Genomic DNA, 19,810 nt, shown 5'->3' with positions numbered 1-19,810 from the left:
AGAGTTCATCGTGGCAGATGAAGCGTGTAACGTACCGGGCATTTACCTTTTTTTGCATGTACAGGAAAGGAAAAAAAAATTGAGCGTCCGAGTTCTAAGGTGTCCCAGGGCCATTTTAGTGGACCAGGCCCAAATCCAAAGAACAGGCCGCCATTTTGAGAGTCCTCTTGCAGCCGCCTGTCGCTGTAGCATCAAGAGCAGCCGAAACTCAGCTGAATGGCAACTGAAACGGTAAAGGGGCGCCCCACTACAGCAGACGAGCCTCCACCTAGGAAGGCCCGTTCACGCCCCCCCCCTTCGGGCACCCCACGCCGTTATTCGGAGCAGTATTGTAGGATGGCCCCACCAGTGCGGCAACTTGCTAGACATCACCTCGGTGGTAACCGAATCTCAACGCCTTGTGGTGTCTTCTATTCAAAAAACATTGTTATGCTGCCTTCGACCTATTCGCCGCAAGTGCGCACACAACTCAACTGCATAGCTTGCTAGACACCACCTCGGTGCCATCCGGATCTTGGAATGTCAGCACCTTTTGGTGTCTTCTCTTCAGAAAATATTGTTGCGCTGCCTTTGGCCCCATTCGCACATCAGTCCGCTACTGACGCCATCTCACAGGCTAATGGGGCGCCCCACGCCGACTTTCAGCATTGTAGAATGACCACACCAGTACAGCAACTTGCTAGACATCACCTCGGTGCCATCCGGATCTCGGCGCCCCACTGCAGATGAAGTGCCTCTCAACTATGAAACCACCACGGTGACATCCGGATCTTGGCGCGTTGTGCTGCCTTCGGCCTATTCGCACATCGGTCCGCTACTGACGCCATCTCACAGGCTAATGGGGCGACCCACGCCGAGTTTCAGCATTGTAGGATGACCACACCAGTACAGCAACTTGCTAGACATCACCTCGGTGCCATCCGAATCTTGGCATCTCAACGCGTAGTGGTATCTTCCATACAAAAAATATTGTTACGCTGCCTTTGGCCCCATTCGCACATCAGTCCGCAACTTAGACATCACCTCGGTGCCATCCGGATCTTGGCATCTCAGCGCCTTGTGGTGTCAGTCAGAAAATATTGTTGCGCTGCCTTTGGCCCCATCGGTCCGCTACTAACGCCATCTCACAGGCCAACGGGGCGCCCCACGCCGACTTTCAACATTGTAGGATGGCCACAGAAGTGCGACAACTTACTAGACACCACCTCGGTGCCATCCGGATCTTGGCGCGTTGTGCTGCCTTCGGCCTATTCGCACATCGGTCCGCTACTGACGCCATCTCACAGGCCAACGGGGCGCCCCACGCCGACTTTCAGCATTGTTGGATGGCCACACCAGTGCGGCAACTTACTAGACACCACCTCGGTGCCATCCGGATCTTGGCGCGTTGTGCTGCCTTCGGCCTATTCGCACATCGGTCCGCTACTGACGCAAACTCACAGGCCAACGGGGCGCCCCACGCCGACTTTCAGCATTGTAGGATGGCCACACCAGTGCTGCAACTTGCTGGACACCACCTCGGTGCCATCCGGATCTTGGCGCGTTGTATTGCCTTCGGCCTATTCGCACATCGGTCCGCTACTGACGCCGCCTCACGTGCCAACGTATTTTCTACGCATTTTATACCCTATGCCGCATAACAGGTCATGTGACTTGTTTATAAAACTTTTCATTGGTTCATTTTACTTTTGGTTTCCTAATGATGGAAGGCTTGATCATATGACCTAAAAACAACACTTTTCATTGGATGAAAACTTTTTTTTTTTTCCAAACGATGAAAGCCCCACCTTGTTTCTGGATGTTTCAGACTAAACTGGCGTCAGCATGAGAGCACCACCACCATCTCGTAGCTCCGTCGTGGTCATTCCGCGAGCAATCATGGCAGCCGCTCCCCACCAGAAGCCTGCAGGAGTCGGGCCCCCAAAACTTTTGATGAATTCTCAAGGCGGAGGGGACGCTTTCGAGAATGGGGTCCAAGACCTAGCAGACAAGCGTCCGATTTCCAAGGTGTCCCAGGGCCATTTCAGTGGACCAGGCCCAAAAAGGAAAGAGCCTGCCGCCATTTTGAGAGTCCTGTGACAGCCGCCTATCGCTGCACCGCAAGAGTGGGCGCAACTCAGCTGAATTGCGGCTTTTGACACAGTGGACCAAAAACGGACGGAATGGCAACTGAAACGGTAAAGGGGCGCCCATCTACAACAGATGACACTCCACCTGGAGAGGCCCGTTCACGCCGCCTCCCCCGGGGCGCCCCACGCCGTTATTCGGAGCAGCATTGTAGGATACCAAAACCAGTGCGGCAACTTACGGGACATCACCTTGGTGCCATCGTTCTGCTGCCTTGGAACTATTCGCACAACAGTTTGCTACTGATGACCCACCCCCCGCGACGCCCCACGCCGTTATTTGCTGGGTGGCAACTTACTAGACATCACTTTCGTGTCATCTAGATTTCGGCGCGTTCTGCTGCCTTGGAACTATTCGCACAACAGTTTGCTACTGATGACCCACCCCCCGCGACGCCCCACGCCGGAAATCTGGACGTTGTGCTGCGTTGGGACTATTCGCACAGCCGACCGCTACTTCGTTGTTTTTCCCTAAAAATGTTTATATGTTATTACTATTTTTGTTTTCTTGTATATATTTATAAATTATTAAAGTTTTATAATCTTACTACTTTGTCGGAGTGCTATATATTTTTAATGTGACACATAATTGTAAAAACTTTGATGTACAAAGAGTCATCCCTGGAATCTTCCGCTTCACGCTCGGTCCCCTCCCCAATCACAATACAGGATGGTTTTCAGATAATAGCAACGCTTCTGCTGTGACGGATCTCATCGAGTGTGGGCCTTGATCTACTATAACTCCTTTGAAGAGGGGTGATTCTTTACAGCTGTGGCCATAAACTACATCTGCAGGGCTAGCTGATAGCCTAGGACCGGCCTGGACAATCGGACACAGAGGAAAAGAAGTGTCAGAGGGTGCGGTAGTGAATAGGGCGAAAGGGAGGTGTCGGGCGGGCACAGGGTGTGATTCTCAGGGAAGAGCAGCGCAGATGGGGGGAGGTTTATTACCCATGCATAAGACAGAGAGCGGGGGTGACCACTGCCTGGGTGAGATGCTTGCGAGGGTGGGGAGCCATGCTAAGGATCGACAGCGTGCACAGAGTGGGTCTGGTCAAGGCATCTAAAATGGCTGCCGTGCACGACAAAAGTGTGGCATTTGAAAAAAGACAAGATGGCGCAGACAATGTTTTTCAACACTTCCTGATTTCCTTCGAATCGAACGTTAACAGACGTTGGGGCATATTACCAAAGTTAAGCGATATTTATCCCTAACGATGCATTGCAAAGATTTTTTTACCGTCAGAAATTATCGCAGATAAACCTTGCTATTATCAAGGTTTATCGCAAATACGATAAAAAACGACCGCAATGCATTAATATCGCTGAAAACTCAGCGATATTCATGCAATACCGAGCTAATGCTCTTAGCCATGTTATCCACCTCCCATTGGATAACATGGCTAAGAACTGCTCAGGGCAGCTGTTACTTTTTGGAGATATTCGCGCTTATCTCGAATATTTCCAAAAGTTGATAATAGGAGATAGCGATGTTAGCGACTGTTTCCAGTCGCTAACATCTTGGCATGCCCACTTTGCATTTCATTAGTGATAAATATCACTCACATGCAAAGTGGGGCCCAAGATGGTCGCTATCTCCTACTAGCCGTCGCTAACTGGTGTTAGCAACAGCTAGGTAATACAGATATAATTTTATCTCCGCGAAGCGGAGCGCTGTTACAGATATATATCTTGTTTTTGAACGTTAATTTCTCAAAATGCACTGAAGCACATATATTGAGACCTAGCAAAGGCACATCGGGCTACCAGTCCCTAATATTTTACCAAGTTTCATGCAAATCCATTCAGCCGTTCGATTATTATTATTATTATTTTTTTTTGCCCCGCGGGGCCCTTTTAAAACCTCTACATCAAACCTAGGGGGTCAGCGAGGATCTACTATGCCCCCTTATGGTCATTTGCCCCTTCGCTTTGGCCTCCTCTTGTCTCTCGATCCTACCGAGAGACAAGATGGCGGCCGCTACGTACTGTTTGGAATGTTTACAGACACCGGAGAGCCAATCAGCTTCGCTTCGCAAAGCTCCGTAACGCGAAAAGTACGCGAAGCGGTGCGCTGTTACAGATATATATCTTTTTTTGAACGTTAATTTCTCAAAATCCACTGAAGCACATATATTGAGACCTAGCAAAGGCACATCGGGCTACCAGTCCCTACAATTTTGCCAGGAGCGCTGTTACAGATATATATCTTGTTTTTGAACGTTAATTTCTCAAAATGCACTGAAGCACATATATTGAGACCTAGCAAAGGCACATCGGGCTACCAGTCCCTAATATTTTACCAAGTTTCATGCAAATCCATTCAGCCGTTCGATTATTATTATTATTATTTTTTTTTGCCCCGCGGGGCCCTTTTAAAACCTCCACATCAAACCTAGGGGGTCAGCGAGGATCTACTATGCCCCCTTATGGTCATTTGCCCCTTCGCTTTGGCCTCCTCTTGTCTCTCGATCCTACCGAGAGACAAGATGGCGGCCGCTACGTACTGTTTGGAATGTTTACAGACACCGGAGAGCCAATCAGCTTCGCTTCGCAAAGCTCCGTAACGCGAAAAGTACGCGAAGCGGTGCGCTGTTACAGATATATATCTTTTTTTGAACGTTAATTTCTCAAAATCCACTGAAGCACATATATTGAGACCTAGCAAAGGCACATCGGGCTACCAGTCCCTACAATTTTGCCAAGTTTCGTGCAAATCCATTCAGCCGTTCGATTATTATTATTATTTTTTTTTTTTGCCCCGCGGGGCCCTTTTAAAACCTCCACATCAAACCTAGGGGGTCAGCGAGGATCTACTATTCCCCCTTATGGTCATTTGCCCCTTCGCTTTGGCCTCCTCTTGTCTCTCGATCCTACCGAGAGACAAGATGGCGGCCGCTACGGACTGTTTGGAATGTTGACAGACGCCGGAGAACCAATCAGCTTCGCTTCACAAAGCTCCGTTGCGCGAAAAGTACGCGTCCTGGAGCGCTGACCGGTCCGCTGTTACAGATATATATCTTTTTTTAAACGTTAATTTCTCAAAATCCACTGTAGCACATATATTGAGACCTAGAAAAGGCACATCGGGCTACCAGTCCCTACAATTTTGCCAAGTTTCGTGCAAATCCATTCAGCCGTTCGGGCTAAAAGTGAGGCCAACCGCCCTATGGAAAACTCAATGTTAAAAACACGTTTTGGGACCCCCCTTTTTTCTCGACCCCCCCTGGACGAACCCCCCCCCCCAATTTTCAGGGGCTGCTCAGAAACAAAATGTGCCATTTTCCAGAAAATTTCAGCCAATTCCGTCCACAAACGCCAAAGTTATTAGACATAGAATTTTCAAAAAACCCATAGAGAAAAAATCCTAACTATATATACCTACTGGAGACCGCCAGTAGGTAATATATATATTACAACGTTCAGGTCGCGATTCCTCTGCCTGCGTCGATGAGGTAGCGAGCCTCCCAAATTGCACTCTGGGTAGATATCCCAAAGAACCGAGCCCGATTCCGTCAGCATGATTTAAAGATATTTATTCAGTTAAATGGCAAATCCTTGACCGACGTGTTTCGGAGCAAGGCTCCTTTGTCACGGGTCATTGATTGTTTGTTCCAATAAAGTATATATAGAAAGTGACAACATCACAGACACATAAACATAAACATAGGACTACTGTACCACATCCAGGACTTCATTAGATTTGGCAGCCATCTTATAATGGTTCTTATACCCCATATTGATACTGGTGTATTTTAGTTTTGAAACCAGGACCTCAGTTTCTTTGCATTTCTTGTGTTATAACACATAAAATTATATCAACATGAATTCTTATGATAATCCATTATGGTCATAATAATAATGTAAACAATTCTGCCCCAGTGGGCTACACTGTCAATTAGTCCAATAATCCAAACTTATTATTCCAATATCAACATTTTAACATCTGACTCGTAGTTTTCTATTCTGCCCTTGTGGGCTATTTGTACAATGCATCATATACATCTTAGGCTTCTCACTAACATTCCCATAGCTTGATGATGGTGTCTCCTTCACCTATAATAAAAACAACATGCATGTGATCAGTGTTCACCTAAAACCTATTTAAAATCTACACAACTACTTCAAGGCTACACGGTTAATTTTGACAGTATATTACATCATCCTAGGTGAACAGAGAGTTCCTCATCCTTATTCAGCCCAGAGGAAAATGACTTAAATTTAAAATTCACGAGTATCATTCATGAGGAAAGAATTTAATTTCTGGATGTTGAGCTCATGGTGAACAACAACTAATTGGAGAGCAGACAGTTTAGAAAGAAAACTCCATATTTTTGGTCTTGATTTTTCGTTCCCGAGTGGAACTCCAGGAATTTCTTTTCTAGGCATTGGTTGCTGCTATGAAGTATTCTGCAAATGAAGTCCTCTTGTAGCTGATGTGGAAGGCTCTGACGACTTTCTGGCTGAAAGTGGGATTGATCATGTATGATGGTGGTGGAGTGCACAGGTGATGATTGGGCAGGGGTGTTTGTGTCAGAGGCAAGGCGGGAGTGGACTCCATGGAGGGGTTCTGGGATCATGAATGCTAAATAAGTGATCATATCACATGTGCTTTCTTGAGCCAGAAGTTATTTCCTTTCACTCTTTCCTCCAAGTCACTTTGCAGTATTGAAACTGGATGTCTTATCCTCAGTCTCTGATGCTGACGCGCTGGGCTTTGATGGCATCTTGCCAGTTATCCACTACATCTAGTCATGTGCTGATTGTCGACCAATCCTGCCAGATTGAATTGGCCTCTGATGTGAGATTAAACATATTAGTGTCCATGGCTATGAGAGTGGGCCTGCTGGACGATATTTCCTTATGAAGCCCCTCACTGTCTGGTCCAGTTGGTACTGGCGTTGTCCGAGGAGTCAACTTAATGGGTGGATGGGAGCATCTAACAACTTCCAATAAGAGCAGCTGGCAGGCGGGTTGCACCAGGGTTGACATGTTGGGGGGGAATATGCCAGAAAAACATGTTGGTTCTGGGACTCGGTTCCAGGTAAGATGGGTAGATGGGCCTCTTTTCTTGTTGATCAACATCTCCCCCTGTGAGTGAGCGAGCAAGGAATTGGTTGGGCATAGTCTCCACAGTCTAGGGCACCCCCACGTCCAACTCCACCGCCAGGCTGTTCTGGATCCCAGGTGCCCACAGTGTCTGAGCATGCTGGCAAGTGTAGGCTGATGAAACTGAAGGGCCCTCCCTTTCCTTGTTTCAATAAAGAAAATAATGTAAAAAAGAAGATGTCTAGGGAAGGAGGTAAGATAAAGAGCGACAGTTGGGGATACAGAACCATCATAATAGAACATTTTAAATAAAGTCTTCGTAAGAGAGAGACAAAAAGGGCCCAGGAAGAGAACAAAGACCTGCAGTATAGTTAGAATAAGGGAATTACTGCTAGGAAAAAGCAAGATTTAGACTGGGATAAAGATGGACTTGTGAGGATCTGTTTATTCTTTTTTTTAATTTATTTTTTAAAATCTTTTTATTGGTGAAAGCAATTTAATTAATTGGGTGGTCATCATATACATGGATTACAGGTTACACAAAGATATCATTGTAAAACATAAAACACGTAGATCATGCTGGAAGAGAATTTCATTGTATCTTATCAATGCAGATAATTGTTGCAATAAGTGGGGGTTCACACAGATTGCCACAATAATCATTCCAGTTGGACCATACACCTTCCCACTTCTGGGGCATCCCCGGGCCACATAGTCCATCTTTTCTTGGATCATGCACCAGTCCATGTCCGTCTTCCAGGAGCTGAGCATTAGAGGTGTTACCACTCCCCACAGTTGTGCTATATTCATTTAAGCAATTGCCAATCCTAATGTTACCCATATTTTGCCTTTCGACAAAAGAGCTGTGGACTCCCAGATGTTCAGAAGGCACCTCTCAACCTCTGGGCACAGTTCTACCCCCCATACCTCCTGCATACAGTCGTATACCCTCCTCCAGTAAGCTTGCAGCACAGGGCCCTCCCATAGTATGTGAAAGAAAGTTCCCTTCCCCCCACATCTCCTCCCACAGAGCCCATCCTCAATTTGGCCCATCAACATCAGCCTGGTGCTGGATATATAAACTCGGTGGAGTATTTTCAGCTGAATCAATCTCAATTTAGCTGATCTTGCTATTTCTTTGTGGGATCTGAGTGTCTCTCTCCATTCTTCATCATCAATTTCAAGTCCGTCTGCCTCCCACTTACCCCTAAGCGCCAGCAGGGGGTCCGGGTGTGGTTGGTAAGCTTTTTGTATGTGAGTAAAATAGCCCTTTCTGGGAGGTGGCCATCCAGCAGCCTGTCCTCGAGGGGGGAGGATTCCGGGAGCTGTGTACCTGGTGGGATATGCACCTGGAGGGAATGCCTAGCCTGCAAATAACGAAAGTGCTCCATTTGCGCCAGGTCGTAAGTGTGTTGGAGCAAAGCGAATATAACCACCCCATCAGGACCCAACAAGTCTTTTATGCGAGAGATCCCTATCAGGTCACAGTTGTGAAAGCCTTTGGTGCGGCTCAGCGTACCCAACCTTTCAGAAGCCCATAGCGTGGTAGCCAGTGTAAGTTTGTCGGCCCATCCCAGTTTTCGGTTAACAATATGCCAGAGTTGAACCGAATGTTTTGTTGGTCCTGAGAGAGGGTATCTGTTGGGCCTGGAGTAGAGTGCAGCCTCGAAGTTTCCGCCCAGGAGGAGTCATCTGTCCATCCCAGAGCCGGGGTCATTTCCATCACAGTAAGTGCCCTGGTTTATGGCAGAGAGATGCACCGCCCAGTAGTATTTCCGAATGTCCGGAAGTGCTATACCTCCATCATACAATCCTAGTGTGAGTTTCTGAAGGGATATTCAGGGCATTCCAGTCCACAGAAGGTCCCTTTGGGTGGCCTCGATAGCTGCAAATTATTTTTGTGGAACTAGGTCCGGATAATTTTGGAGGGCGTAGAGAAACCTTGGCAGCGCCATCATTTTGAAGAACGCAGCACGACCCAGTAGGGACAGCGGTAATTACTTCCAAGTGATGGTGTCCCTCTTCAGCGATCGCAAAGATGGCAGGAGATTCTTCTCGTATCTGATGGCCTTCTCCTTGGAGATAAAGATTCCAAGATAGATGAACCCTTCTGTGGCCACCTTGATTGGGCAGTTGTGCAGGATTATTGGGGGGGGGGGGTCCCGTGAAGGACGTAAAGGAGTGACTTTCCCCAATTAATACTGTAGCCTGAGTTCTTCCCAAAGCTTGTAAAAATTTCCAAGGTTACGATAGGGACTTACGAGGATCCGCGAGGTACAAGAGGATGTCATCTGCATAAAGCGAAATCCTGTCCTCACACCCGCAGCCCAGTGAAGCACCCTTAGAGAGAGATCCTGTTGCATCCAGGCGGCCAATGGCTCACGAAAGAGGGCAAAAAGCAAAGGTGAGAGGGGACACCCCTGTCGCATCCCTCTTTCTAGGGTAAAAACTTCGGAAATGTTATTGTTCACTACCACCTGGGCGAGAGGCTCGATGTAGAGGAGACGCACCCAGCCAATACAGTTTGGACCAAAACCCAGCTTCTGAAGGACTGCCATCATATATGGCCACTCAAGCGTGTTGAACGCCATTGCGGTGTCTAATGAGACCACCACCGCATTCTCCTGAATCGTGTGGCAGCGTCCTAATACTCCATGGAGACGCTGCAGGTTAAGTGCCGTATTGCGGTGGGGCATAAATCCTGACTGGTCCGGGTGAATCAGAGTGCTGATTACTGGCTTGTGTCTGTTAGCAAGTACTTAGGCCAGAATTGTAGGCTCTGCATTTAATAGTGATATTGGTCTGTAGGAGGTACTTAATTCTTTCGCTTTCCCTTCCTTAGGAATGGCCACAATTGTGGCTATGCGTTGGTCTCTCTGCAGTATGCCTCCCTCCCTACTTTCCTCGAACATGTGTTTTAGGTGCTGGCTCAGGCAGTTGGGCTTTAGCTTGTAGAGCTCAATAGGAAGACCATTGGGTCCGAGGGCCATTCGAGGTCGGAGATCATGGATGGCCCTAGTCAGTTCTTCCAACAGTTATTGACGCCTCCAGATATTCTCGTTCTTCATCTGAGAGGGTAGGCAGCGTGATATTGGTCAGTAGGGCGATTGAATCTTCTTCCAAATGATCGGACACCATGCTATACACTTTTCGAAAATGCCCTGCAAACTCTCTGACAATCTCCTGGGGTTCAGTAAGGAGGGTCCCTGACTCAGCCCTAAGCTCGGCCACCACCTTCTGTGCTTGTTTATTTTTATCCAGCCAGGCTACTAGTTTGCCCGCTTTGTCCCGTTGATCGTATAACCGGCCCTCCCTGTCTCTTGCTAGGGTCTTAGCAGCGTCGGTAGCCAAAGCCTTGTATTCCGCTGCTTTAAGTTGCATCTGGTGCAGGATTTCTGAACTACTGTCCCTTTGTGCTGTTTCCTTTAGAGCTAGAAGATCGCTTTCCATGGTTACCATCTGCGCCTCTCGCTCCTTGCGGTGTCCAGCGATTGTGGAAAGGGCTTCCACCCTTAGCACCATTTTAAAGGCTTCCCAAAGAACTACCGTTGATTTTACAGTCCCAACGTTTTCCTGAAAATACTGGTCAATTGAGAGAATGAGTTTCTTTTTGGTCTCCTCATTTCGAAGAAACCAGGCATTAATTGGCACAACACATCCCACCCTCTGAATCCCAAATACCTCTTGCTAGGTGATTGACCTCTTGAATTGTGGTGTCCTGCTGCATTGGTGCTAAAATGTAGTCAATCCGTGAAAACGTGTGGTGCGGGCCTGAGAAGAAAGTATATTGTTTTAGGTTCAGATACCGAAGGCGTCAGAGGTCAATTAGCCCAAACGCCTCTAGGAGATTGGATAGCCACAAGTGTCCCGCCACTATGTCCTGAGGAGGATGCCTATCCAATTCCCCCGACACCACTGCGTTAAAGTCTCCATCCATTAGGAGTTGCCCCTCTGGGAGGGAAAGGAGGAGCCTACCCAGATCCTGATACGACTGAGTCCGGAGACCTGGGGGGATTATAGGCCGTCACCAGGTTGAGCCAGCGTCCCTCCGACTTCCCCGAGAGCGCCACAAATTGTCCGAGAGGATCCGGCGTAGCAGGATCCCCACCCCACATGACCCTGAAGTAAAGCCGGCATGAACTACCAGTGTGTATCCGCATCTGTTTAACGCGTGACAAGTGTTCCCTACCAGGTTGGTTTCTTGCAGGAGGACTACATCCGGGAGGTGTTGTTTAACAAATTGAAGCACTATACTCCTTTTAAGCTTGTCCCCTAACCCATTGACATTCCAGCTAATCACCTTGAGGCTTTTATCCCACTTCATAGCTATCGGTGCGTGTTGTTATAGCGTTCTTTCGGTGATTCCTAATATTTCTTACCAGCACATCTGAACAATCCATGTGTGACCATTCTGAACCTCTCCCCCTCCCCCAACTGTAACTCCGTGTGACCAACCCATTCCCCCCACCTCCCCCCGAAGTGCGACAACCAATAATACCAACCAATAAACCCCCCTACCCCCCTCCCTGCTACCCTGCCACGTAGGTTTCTAACGACCCACAACCCTAAACCAGCAGACCGCCTTTCGCCCCACATCCCCAAGGAGAGAAAAAAAACTCTCCCTACAAGAACTGCTTAAAGTGGGGGAAATGCAAGGGGCCCCAGCTCCTGCTGCATAGCACCCTTCCCCACAAGTAAAAAATTTGCCAAGCATGTGCAGACATGTTTGGGTGTACTTCTTCCGCCGCTCTTACCACACTCCCCCCTCCCGCTAGGTGCTTACCCTACTTCTCCATGCACTGGCTGGACCTGTCCACCCAAGATGGAAGGGTAAACAACGGCACAAAAATCGCTCTCACCCATGATCCTGCCCACCTCAAGTCAACAGAACTTGCCACCCAGTCAAATAGCTCCCTCCCAGGGAGGTCCTTTGTCCAAACGTTATAAAAAGTATGCATACATTACATTGCAACTCATCTGGGCCATATTCGCTGTCCCTCAATCTATTAGAGTAGACTGGCGTTTCTGGGCATCTCCCATGTTGGGGCTAGCAGATCTTGATCGACATGAGCGCTGACTCAGTCGGTCCATGTCGGATCTTCCATCCAGGGAGCCCAGCGACTTTTCTTGGGTGTCCCTCCTCTTGGCTCCAGCTGCCAATGCGGATGACCGTGCCGCTCCTCTGTCCAACCAGTCCTGTACCTCCGCTGGCGTTGTAAAGAAGAGAGATTTGTCACCAGCTATAATTTTAAGCTGTAGTGTAGTTCCTATTATCCCAATAGGCTCTGCGCATTGGAATAATACCTTCAATAGTATAGGCCTAGACCAGACGTTAACTAGGTCTTCTACTGTCGATATTAGACTTAAAGTTTTGGGTTTGCCAGCTAGCTCAGAGTTCACTAGAAACTTTCTCGAATAGGCAAGGAGGAGTTGAACCTCCCTGGATAGACAAGAAGGGATTTAGTTTCTGACAACCATAGAACATGACAACTTTGCTCTCCCCTAATCAAGAGTGTATCTCTAGAGTCGTGTGAAAACAAAAGACAACTTATTTTACTCAGTCAGTACGTGCATTCTTAGTCTCACCAGATTGTAGAGAAAAGGAAGAGACGGGCGTGTTCAATAAAAGATGGTATTTATTGATCAGTCTCTTTTCTCATACAAGAGAAATGGATCGATATTATCGCAATACTTATGGTTAAGTAAAGTGCATACAATAAAAGCAGAAGTATAAAGTAATACTGTAAACACATTTATATGGTTTCTAAGCCATATGAAGGTTTAAAATGGATAAAATAGATATATACATATATACATTTGACTAATCGTACTCAACTGGTGTTTCTAACTACGCCTACCCCAGTGTACCTGACCTAAGCCTAATACGTGGGCGGGAATAGAAAGTAGCAGTTTAAGTTAAGTTTGTTTTGCCAAGTGACTGACTCAAGAATTCTCTGCGAGGGGTTATTCAGTTCTGTACCTGGAATTTAGGATGAATGAGGGATGGTATCTCTCGTCTCTGGTCTCGATATTCCAGGCTGCCTGCGAGGGCTGCTTGGAAGCGTCGGAGCTGGATTTCTCGGCAGGAGAAAGGCAGCGTCTCGTTCTCAGCGCGTCAGGAAGGCGGGGCTGCGCCAGCGGGGTCTGCTCTGCTCTAGGCTTCGTCAAGTCTGGCTGCTCCGATCTCGTCACCACCGCGTGTGTTTGCTTAAGGCAATACCGGTAATATTTATACCTGTAAGGTGCCGAGATTGACGTAAGGATGGACATAGATACGTCAATAAGGATGTCATACGACTTGGTCGTTAGCACATTCTTTTGCTGAAGTTCTCGGTGAAATCAAAACAATGGCCGCAGGGTTTTTCCCAGGTTGTCATAGGTTTGATTTGTTTTGAGAACTCCGTATGCCTTATCAGGGGCTGGAGGAATATCGCTTGTCTAATTAGATGGCAAGCGTTATGACCTAATCAGATAACACGTTCCTGTGCCGTAGTGTGGCTTAATCAGATAACGGTTTCTGCATCATGGGATGGCTGCTAGTTAACTTGTTAACCAGAACAGGGTCAGGAATAGGGGGATCGATACAGAACCTATAGGAATACATCACACCCACTCCACGCTAACTATGGCCATATTTACGAATCTAGGCATAGTAAAACATACTGTAGAGTATTGTGTATACCTTACCACCCCAAAATACATATAATGCATTTCCAATTTATCTAATATACGAAAAAAATAGTCACATGTACTATATGCACTCAAGCTGTAGAATAATGCCAAAGTAATCAAGCATATGTATACATTATTACTAATCGAATATGAGAATTACACATGAAATGGCTCTTAATACAGAAGAAAAAGTTCGAGACCATTCCATCACAGAATAGAATAATTATGAACATACCAGCGGGCAGCTAATGTCTATAAAGTATCTAAAAATAGAAATTTTAGTTCTCTAAGAATAGTTCTTACTTTAAGCAGAAGATAAGTGTCCCGAAAAATCGTAAAAATAATTTGGGGCTGCTGAAAAAAATTGCTGTCCGTGAACTGGAGGGGAAATTGTTCATGCTATTTTGTTGTTAAAGTTGAAGGCCAAATTCAGGGTGTTGGGAACGCCGTGTGCTAGCTTGCTCAAAAGTCTCTATTTCAGCTCTGGTGAGAACATCATATCATTTAGATTGTCGAAGAAGCTGTCAACAGCTTCCTGGGAGAGTTCCACTAACTCGGAAAAAGGTGTAACCATGCATTCGTGCGCATGATTGTCTCCATTGACGTTTTGATTAGTATTGCTGACAGAAGGTCGTACCTGATCGATGCTGCTTTCATCTTGAACTTCACTACCCCTCAATCGTAGTGGTGAAGTTTCCACGAATGCCGTTATCAGGATTGGTAGCCGCTGAGGGCAGCACAAAGCATGAGCCGTTATTGGACTCAACAATGTCTCTGCATCCATTGGCGCATCCGATTGTAGCGTCAGACAAGTGTCCAACACGCATTCTTCTCCGCATAGCAGGCACCTTAATACAGGTAAAACACATCGATGCCACATTGGTCGAAATGAAAGAAACCAAGTCATGTTCAGGTCTCTAAGCCGGGATAGTCCCAGGATTTTTGATATCCGGTCCCGGTATCCAATGGCTCGGATTGTTTCTTCCCTTGTCGCAGGTGTTTTGTCTGTGACACGGTTTGCCATAACGAAATATTAGGACCAAGAATAGGATTCCTGCAATTAGTCCCAAAATGAGGGGAAGTCCGCCAAAAATCGAATGGACGAAATCTGGAAAAATACCCAGTATGGCTTTGAATGGTGTTAATGCCATCGAAAATACTGTCTTAAATACTTTTGAGACTCCACTGGTATCAGAAATATTTAAGATTTCATTCAGGATTTCTGCGAAATGTATGGGGGAATTAGTTGATAACAATGAGTGAATCTCTGCAGTCGTCCTTGCGACTAGGAGATCATACGTTTCTTTTGATGACGTGAGTCTGGTCGGCGTCTGAAGAAGCACTGTTTTCATTCTGCTTAAAGTATCTATTCGTATAGAAGTAATTTTCAAGTTAGGCCATGCCCTTGCCTCCCTGTCTGGAAAGGAGCTGGGGAACAATGAGTGTCCACAGCACATGACCTTCGCAGTCGTAGTTACGAGATAAGGAGTCCCGGGCAGTAAACTACAACATCTGCGATCCACAATTAGAATGTAACTCCCATTATAGAGTCTTTTAAAGAATGGTTCTATCTCTGTTGCAGGTGCGCCTAGCTGGTGACATGAAAGGTTATTTGAGTTCCCTTCACAGGCTCCATGCAAACTAATTCCATTACACAGAAGTGTACCGCTTAGTGACATCGCACAATTATTGCCACTAAGAAACACTTTCTGTCCTTTATTACTGACACATGCATGTGAATAGGGCAAGTTCCATGTTGTCTTAATGTACCCTTTTCCCAATTTTTCGTACATGCCAGCCTGTATATATTTTTGGCAGTATTGAAACCTGAAGGTTGATATTGGAATAATAATTATCCCATGTATTATCCATTCACTGACAGGTCGTTCTGACATTGTCACTGGTAATCTCTCGAGTTTCTCAATGCTCAGGATTGTATAATCAGCACCCTTCTGTGCCATACTGACTTGTTTATCAGTAAGGTTAAAGATATTGAATAGTGACGTTGTGTTGATTAAACGCCAAGGCACATAGCCTGAACGCAGATTTTGTAACGTCCAGCCAAGCTGTACAATAGAACGCAATTGAGACTGACCGTGTTGTAACAACAGTAAGTCTTGCGATAAAATGTCGATTGCTGAAGACACAATGCTGTCCAAAGAAAAAATTCTGGAGGACAGAGTCATTAACCCATTGTCCACTACAGAAAGTGATTTTTCCAAATTAATACGGTCAATTTCCCGTATACTTTCTGCTGTCTCAATTTGAGTTACCTTCCAGGCCTCGTTGTAAGCTGCATATACAGAGGCTGCTATGAAGCGTTTTTGACGCTGTTTGCGCGGTCCCATAATGAAATCACGCAAGTCAGCACCATCAGTAAGTAAAGTTAGGTGTTGCTTAATTTCTGTCAGTGTGGAACTTTGTAGACATTGAAGGCATAATTTGCCCACACTGTAGGTGGTTATTATCCCTGGGTGTTGTCTTTGGGAATATCTAGGGTCTGGCCTGGTCAATGTGAACCCCTGTGATTTGTTCAGGAATCTGTTTTGACAGTTATTAGTATCTGTGGGCCAGATCAACCACTGTTTCCAATCAGGATGTGTTCTGTTTTAGTTTAATACATAGTTTACGTCTATCTCTTCATCTGTAGAGCAATTGCTGTTCATTGTTGGCTTTGGAATAGACGGTTTATTTAAGTCTTTTATTTTGGCTAGGCCAAGACAGGTAGTTTGTTGAACAGTGTCATTTAAAAATATAGTTTGTTCTGGGATCATGCAGGCTCTAAACAATGATTCTATACCTTGTACTTGCCATTCTTTTGTACCCCAAACACTCTTTACTTCAACATTTTTGTCCCAATAATCAAAACCAAAAGTATTCATTTGTTCGAAAAATGAGTCTGAATATATCAATTTCGTGTTTGTTATCATGGTCTTTGTCCCTGTCTTATTTGACAATTTGAAATAAAATGTTTCAGCATTACTTGTATTGAACCCTGAAAAGTATGAATATTTGTCATAAACGGTTCTTGAGCTTCCTTTTGGAGGGGTTGCACAATGTTCCCATTGATTATAATTTAAAACATTTCTAGGTTGTGCAGATTTATGTAGAAAATGGTTACCATAGTGGTTGTAACAGTACATACTATCATAATTAGTCGAACCCTGCAAATAATCATGTTTGGTAAATTTAGCAGACATCACTAAGTCAGACATCATATTATTAATGCTTTCAAAGTCCCAATCATCAGCAAATGAGCTTGTTTTTACAAAGTCACTCAACGAGATCTTGATTTGGTGTGGATATTTCAGGATCTCAACCGGACCATATATTTCGTAGTCAGTGTTGTCCCATGCTATCCCAACCGGTATAGGATTGGCTGTGAAGTTGACTGAAGAAAGTTCTCTTTTCTCGACGTGTGAAGATGTGTGTGGCTTGAGGATCAAGTTGATTTTCTGACTTGCTGTGTCCATTTTAGCATATTTTCCCTCAATGAAGCGTCCCAAAGTTAGTACCATGATGAGCCAAAGTATGAGGATAAATGCACCAAAGCCCACCCAAAATTCAATCCATGGAGAAATTAGATATGTTTCTTTCAGTTGTTTCAAAAGTTCTTTAGCTTTAACTTTAAAGGTTTTTGTTGATGGCTGTGTTTTTGATTCACTGAGGTCTTCAGAGGAATCATCGAAGTTTATGAAGTAGCTGGATGCAGTTCTGTCAGTTGTTCCAATTGCTTCAGGATTACTGTTTCTTGCATATTCGTTTGTTACTTCATTGTAGGTTGGTGTGTCTCTACTAAATGTTTTAATTTGGATTTTCAGAGGTGTAAGTTCCATTGCATTGTTGCATAGTCCTTGTTGTTCTTCTGTAGGCGTTTCAAATGTGATTAGCCTCTTAGTTAGGACCTCTGTATTGGTAGCAAATCTTGGTGTTCTACTACTTATCGGGAGTCCACTTGGCCTACTATTTGTTATCGGCCACATGATTGTGGTTTTACCAGGTCGATGGATACAACTCGGTTCTCCTTTTTACCAGCAAGCGGCGGTAGTACAACTGATCTTGTCCCGTTGATAGACAAGACAGGAACTGCTTTTCTGTAAGAAGGCCCAAATTCCTTCTTTACCGCAATCTTTTCTCTGACTAGATCCCCGACTTTTGGAATCCAGACAGGTCTTGCTGGGACAGGTGGTGGTTCTTCAGTGGTTGTTGGCTGCTGTTTCAACTTTATGTTGCTCAGGTCTTTTCTTGTTTTGTTTAAGTCTTGTAAAATAGCAAAACGATCTTTGATATCAAAGCTTTTTTCCTTCACCACTGAAGTCTGACTGTCAAGATCTAAGACTAACATCCTAGTTCCAAACAATAATTCGTACGGACTGAATCCCTTCAGAGAATTTCTTGGCAGGTTATTTAGACTACGTTGGACACTTATTAGATGTTTGACCCACCCGGCTCCCGAACCTAATATCCTTTCCGTTATAGATAGCTTTATGCCTTGGTTTTTTCTTTACACCATCCGGTATCCCTCAGGAAGGAAGTGAGAAGAATCCCGCTGTGCTATGCACATTTGGCCATGTTTCCCCTTAGGCTTGAGAGCTAAAGTGAAAACATTGGTCAAACGTAGCATGCTCCTAGCGTATATGCCATTTAGACTCGCAAATCTTTGTATAACAGTCCAGACGTCAGCCGAGTGCTGGGGATCTACATTATAAGTGGAAACTAGCCTGTATATGTTAATCGGACGCTTTGCTTTTTACTGTTGATCTTTTCTGGAGTGAAACGCCACGGTAGTATACCGTTTCTCTCGCCACTGCGGTCTCTGTTGCAGTCCGGGCATTTTTTTACAAAAATGTGATGATGCAGGCTCATGCCTGGCCACCAGTACACTGATTGTAGTTCTTCCAGAGAATCTTTTAGTTTGAGGTGTCTGAGACCCTCGCCCATATGTGCGTCTGCTATTAACAAGGTTCTCCTGTCCTTGTTTGGAATTACTCTATCCCCCACTCCAGGGATTCGAGCAAAAGGGACGGAGTTTGCATCGATTATGTATGTATAATTGAGTGGATAGTTGATCGGTAGCGCTGAGCAGTCGCCTTTTGATGTCGTTCCCACCGCCAGCACTGTTTCACCGTCAATGTATTTAACTGTACGCTTCTTTCTAGCTACGGAAGCCGATTTAGTTGCTACCGCTGTGGCTGTCTCAGCCAATGAATTCCCTGCAACGTGAACGCCATCACGCTGATGACTCAGTGTATGTATCACGTGAGTCTTTGGTAGTTCTTTTTGTAAAAGAGCTACTTGTTCCCAAAGCAGTTTTTGCTTTATTGTTGCACCTGTGTCATCTTTGTAACCGTTTTGAATCCATGTCTGCAAATCGTTGTTATATGATTTGACGCAGTAATATGAATCGGACACTATAAGTGTCGGGAATTCGCGATCTGCATTATCTAGCGCCATTTTCAATGCTATTATTTCAGTCTGTTGTTCTGAATTAGTTTCTACTGAGTGTGTTTTTGTTAATAGAGGTCTTAGTTTACCTCCGCGCCACACTTCTTTTGTAATCTCACATGTGGGGTTGTATGCTTGTTCTCCCCAAACGGAGGGTTGAGCATGTCCGTCTGTATAGATTACACAAGCGTACTATCGTAATGGCAGAATGTCGGTTGGCAGAGGGAATATTCTTTCATATTCTAGATTTTTTAATTCCTTTAGTTCTGGATCAAAGTAGTAGTATACTTTGTCCGCTGTGATTGAATTCACCCATTGTATCCACTTTGGATTCAATGCTGTTGTTGGTAAATTACACGGGGTTGTTAATGCCTCAAAGGCTGATTCTGCTGTTCTGACTGTGATATGTCTACCGTCAGCTTTATCTTTTTCTCTAGCTATTGCGGTTTGAACTGCATGAACAATGTTTTCTTTGATGCTGAACCTCTTTTCAGCTTCTGTGTACAAGTTTGATTTGA

Source organism: Lissotriton helveticus, chromosome 7 (genome assembly GCF_964261635.1).
Source record: "Lissotriton helveticus chromosome 7, aLisHel1.1, whole genome shotgun sequence".
Taxonomy (NCBI): Eukaryota; Metazoa; Chordata; class Amphibia; order Caudata; family Salamandridae; genus Lissotriton; species Lissotriton helveticus.
This window is presented reverse-complemented; position numbering follows the sequence as displayed.